The 5,831-nt window shown below is 30.3% G+C and overlaps 1 long non-coding RNA gene across 1 annotated transcript; it reads left to right on the top strand.

Moving 5' to 3' along the window:
* Nucleotides 1-332: 332 nt before the first annotated feature.
* On the top strand, nt 333-3,129 carry LOC127075896 (uncharacterized). The gene is made up of 3 exons (XR_007786699.1): nt 333-566; nt 774-1,478; nt 2,578-3,129. It is a non-coding gene; the product is annotated as an uncharacterized LOC127075896 (long non-coding RNA).
* The last annotated feature ends 2,702 nt before the right edge of the window (nt 3,130-5,831 follow it).

Consider the following 5,831-nt stretch of genomic DNA (forward strand, 5'->3'; position numbering starts at 1 on the left):
TTACAAATTACAATGGACAAAGCCATTGGCATCAAGAGGAGAATAACACTATACATGTATTTAAGATAAGAATCAATCAAATTATTTAAAAGTATTTTGTTATCAACTATCTACCCATTATATTCAATGACACCAATCAACCTAAATTATTCCTTAATCATGATTTATTCATGCCTACTAAAAGTACATAATAGTAAAATACATATTACCCAATCTTAGAATTGTTGAGTACAATTCATTCACCCACATGCTATTTTTCAATTGATCCGAAATTTTATTATGTCATTTATATCAATTTTCCCTCTCTTTTTACTCCATTTCTTTTTTTTTCTTTTTTTCAAAAAAGTTTCTCTTTTTCCCTCACTTTCTCTCTCTTTTCTTGTCTCCCTCTTTCTTTGTCTTCTTTCTCATTCATTTTCTTCTCCTTTCATCACTTTCCATTTCTCTTTATCCCCTTTCAATCAAATTCTTCTTCCCTTTACAAAGCAATCATCTCCTTCTTTTCTTCTGTGTTCATATTTCAACACGAAAAATAAAGTAATGGGTATGGAAACAAGATGAAAAAGGTGTACTTTGATAATAGACTTTGGAGTTTTTTTTATCCAATAATGCATTTCTTTTTCCCTTAAATTAATTAGCTGATTTGGTATTGTTTCTGGTTTTGACTCAAAGTTTAGAACTTTATGTTGTTGTTGAGTGTAAAATTTGATTTTACCTTATGTGTATAAAAGTTGAATACTTTGGAACTTTTTTGTGGTTGTTGGTTTTTGTAGGTGGTAGAGATGTCTAGAGACTGAAGGCATCGTGTTTATTGATTTTGTTCTTGATGTTGTTTGGAAAGAAGCTGAAAACAATGATTGCTTGCAGGGTTGGATCTAGCCTTTAATGTCATGTTGTTGTTTATTGGAAATTGATTTATTCTTGTCCTTTTGATGTGTTTTCATCAACAACAATTTGATGTAACCATTTCACTTGCTCTAACCATTTTTCTGTCACATAGTTTTCTGAGAAAAATTCATGTTTGTAGTAATTTCTCATCTGCATAAAATATATCTGTTACACTTTAGAATATATTTCTGTCATAATAAATTCAATTTATAATAATATATTTATGTCACGTAACTTTTCTTTGTCAAACTTTCTCTTCACCAAAAGCATTTTACAATAGCTTTAATAAGCTTCATGTCTGAAAAGGGTTTGCAAAACTCACACAAAATTCAATTTCACAACAAACTGGTTTTTTAACACCTAACCACATTACGTATCATGTGTGACTTTACAATTCATTAAAGTGATTTGTTTGCATTATCAAAATATTACCCAATTGGTTTTTCCTCACACTGTTATGACCATTGCGCAGAAAGGAAAAATATCTATTAAACAAATAATATTATCCATTTCTATGAAAGCAGACTTCTCTGGGAACTGCAACATATTAGTATAGTTTAACCGTTGGTTTCAAGATCCATTACAACCTGGTATTGTTTAACTTACTATGTGTTTCATCTATGTTATACTCCACTTTTGTAATTGACATGTATACATCATATAAAAGTATTTTGTTATACTCCACTTTTGCAATTGACATGTCTATATCACTATCTTGACCTATTTAACTTACTCTATATCCTGCTTCCTTGCACCCACTGGCATAGAGATGATGCCATATTGTTGCTTCTCAATTATGTCAAATTAATTACCAATTCAAGTTCAACTATTATGTTTTGTGTTTAGTTCCAATTTTTTTTTTGGGGGGGGGGGGGGGGAATGAAATTCAAAGTCAATACAAAATTTTAATTGACTTTTTTTATTCTTCACACAAAAGTCGACTTTTGTGTTCATAGTCTCAGACTATTTGAATGCAACTGACATCTCTCACACTATTTCCGCATTCGGGTATTTATTCACTTTCATCTAAATGAATCCAAATTATACATACTCACTTCCATGGTTTCTGCTAAAAATCTATTTGTTTTCCTCATAACATTGCATTATTGTTGAACATAAATCAAACAATACCATCTTCATATGCGCTGATAATTGTCATGATTGTTATGTTGCAGTATAGTTGTTGTAGTTCTCACATTGATAATAGTGTTCTAAAAGTAGAACTTTCTCATCTGCAGAATATAAATATATATATATATATATATATATATATATATATATATATATATATATATATATATATATATATATATATGTTACAATTTATAATATATTCCTGTCACAATAAATCCAATTTGTAATAATATATTTCTGTCACATAATTTTTATTTATCAAACTTTCTCATCACTAAAAGCATTTTACAATAATTTTAATAAGCTTCATATCTGAAAAGTGTCTGCAAAACTCACACAAAATTCAATTTCACAACAAATTGGTTTTTTTAACACCTAACCACATTACATATGTGACTTTATATTTCATTAGATGTAGAGTCATAAATTACCCTTCAAAAGGAGAAATATGGTTTATATGTGTGGTGTTTGTTGTGTTTATTGGTAATCCAGTTGTATTACTTTTTAATGAGTTGAGTTGAATATATGTTTATAAGTATTGCTGATGCATCACAGGTTATGCATGTGTAGCATATGTCAGGATAATGATTATAATAGGAACATATTTTGTGAGTAAAAAAGTTGAACATTTTTCAGTGGTCCTCACTGTTGGTAGTGAGTGATTGTTGGGAGTACACTTCCTTCAAAGATTTCCATGAGACGAGCATGTCTTTTGCAGTTGCTGACAATTTGAATAAGGTTGTGAAAATACTAGAGTAAATGATAATGAAAGATTGAGAATATCCGTACAACGCCAATACCATTAATATCAGTTGAGAATTAGCATATGCTTTACAACACAATCATTCTGCAAGGCAAAGCTTCAATTCCTCATGTGTAGACATCTACATCCTTGAAGTAATGAAATGATTGTTAGGATGATGACTATTTCGATGTATTAGATTTGTTTGAATATTTTCTAAGGAATTTTATATGAAGTACTGACTAATATGTTGATGATCGTTTGGTGATTATGATGGAGTTTGTGATGATGAAAGTAAGATATGAGAAGAGTTTCAATTTTACCTTTATGAAAACAATAAAACAAAATATCATTGGATTTGAGTATCCTTATGCTATTTTAGTAATATCATTGTCTATTATCATTTTGACAGTAATATATGAGATGTCTACTATATCATATACTTTTTTTTGAGTTCCAATCGGGAATAACAAGATATACTGAAGATTTTGATCGTTAGATATGAGAGATTGCCAAAATCATGTTTTAAATGAACAAATATTTTCAACTATTATAAATTTAGTTAAAGTTTATTTGATTTTATGTTATTTGGTGTATAAAGTCTAAAACAACGTTGTAGCGGGGTATTCTTTACCTTATGGTTTATTTACTAAACCAAAAGTAAGCATACAATTCGAGTCGCCACCGCACTTTTATTTGTCCGAAGGAAAGGCTAAAAGGCGAACAAAAGCCAAGTAAGAAGTTTTATCAAATCAAAAACTAATAAAAATGTCAGAGATCTAGGTAAGGGGGTTGGTTATGAGATGGGAAGGTTTTAAGCATCCAAAATATTCTTAGTACTCTAAGGGAACCTCTTTTTACAAATGTGTGTTGTAGGTTGGTCTTTGTGAAAATATGTGCAAAAGATTGGGGGATGAGAAGAGAATGTATTATATTTACAATTTTGTGTTTGAATGGATGAACCCGTTGCCTACGTACCATCACAAAGGTAGGATCAAAACCTCGTAGTTCGGGGTAAAAATCTCAAAAGATTGGTGAATTGATTTGATCAACAACCCTAAGGTCTTTTGTTATCAAAGGGAGAAAACTCAACCTAAACCAACAATCCACCATGTGAGGATAGCTTCAACATACTAGTGAGGGGTTAACCCTATAATAAGTATGAAAGACTTATAGTCCAATCACTAAGGATAAGGTGAGGTTTACATCAACCACTATGATAACTCAAACTTATGACTAATGTTTATGAAAAAAAAGGTTTTAACAAAGATGGCCATTGGAACCACAAAAACAACTTGAAGTGAGTTGTATTTACAAGTTAGAAGTATTTACAAAAATGAAGTCAAAGTATGATTAAGATTCATTCACAATGAGTATTAATGAAAAGATTTTTGAAAAGTCAAAAGCCTAAGGCCTAGATTTCTAGTTTGAAAGCAATGTCAAAGTTTGCAGAAAAATGAGTTTGGCTTGGGTTAGAGTGGAGAGAAGAAGAGAAGGGCTAGTCCTAAAATATACAAAGATAAGAGAAGAGATAAAACCCTTGGAGTTCCTTTTCTTGAGATCATAAAGATGATTCAAGATGCTCATTTCCTTTGGACTTAGCAAGCAATAAGCAATCAAAACAAATATACATTCAAGCTCTTAGGATCTCCATCTGGCTTGTCTCTCATAACTTGGCTATTCATGACAATGGTCCTTCTTACTATCTCAAAAATGGAATCCCTATCACACAAGAGCAAATATCAAAAAGTTCACAACACAATAAGAGAAATGGACAAAGAATGAGTTTAGATTAGGGGTCCTTTGAAATCAACTTTGAGATTTAGCATTCTAAAGGCATGAGGCCTAGTTGTTCTTCAACAAGTTTAGCATTCTAAAGGCATGATGCCTAGTTTCTCTTGAACTCCTTTAAGCATAGGTAAGGTCCTAATTCTAAGTCATTTCTCCTTTTTGCATTGGATTCACACAAACAAAGACAAAACAAACACAAGGAAACAATATATTTATATACAATAATGAGCTCAAATAAGTAAAGGGAAAATGACAATAAACATAAAGTATGTGCTCAAGTGAGCAAAGGGAAAAGCAATATGAATAAATGAGCAAGAAAGTAAATTGCATTAAAGTAAATTGCAAGAAATTAAATGCTTGAATTAAAGTTAGTAGTTAGTAGTTAATGTTAGTGTGTCATAAGACAATTTAGCGTTATGTTAAGCAATCGTAAGTGAACTAATGTAGTAGTCACACCTATCTGAGGCCGGTCAATAAAACTATAGACGAATAAACACAAGTTAGAGATCATGACTAGTAAGTCAAGCTCCTACAACTTGCCATGCCAAAAGAAAAGAAGGAAGGCCTTGTATGGACTTTAGGTTTTTTGCTTAACCAAGAAGCAACCTATCTTGGACACAAAGCAACTCACTTGATCTTGGATCAAGTTGAGTTTGATTTGGATCAAAGAAGGTTAAGTCTCTCATATGTCAAGACCAACCATAAGACATTAACTCATTGGCCAAAATAAAAAGAAGAAGATGAGGATGAAATGAAACGGAAAAAGAAATAAAGTGTCAAACACAAAGGGTCTAATGTGAATCAAATCATCATCAACTAATGGTAAACAGAAGAGAAATGAAGTTTAGAAGTCAACAAGTCAAATATATTTTTTTGGTATTTTTGGAATTAAAATAAATGCAAAATTAAAATGGACAAAATATGGTCAAACCTCAAATTCAATTCAAATCAACTTAAACAAGTCCAATTAAATTCTCATAGGTCTAACATGGTCAAACAAGGTTTGACAAAAAATTTCAACAATTTTTGAAAATCAGAAACTCTTTAAAATCAATTAAAAACAATGAAAAATAACACAAATGAATTAAAATCTCAAATAAATCTCAAATCAATTAAGAAATTGATGAGACTATTTTTCATTGACTTATCATGATCCATATGTGTTAAGAAAATATTTTTTGGAATTTTCAGATATCAAAAAGTATTTAAAATGAATTAAAAACTATTAAAAACAAAATAATTCACAAAAAATATTAAATGAAGTCACAAAAATAAT

Source organism: Lathyrus oleraceus, chromosome 4, assembly GCF_024323335.1.
Source record: "Lathyrus oleraceus cultivar Zhongwan6 chromosome 4, CAAS_Psat_ZW6_1.0, whole genome shotgun sequence".
NCBI classification, from domain to species: domain Eukaryota; kingdom Viridiplantae; phylum Streptophyta; class Magnoliopsida; order Fabales; family Fabaceae; genus Lathyrus; species Lathyrus oleraceus.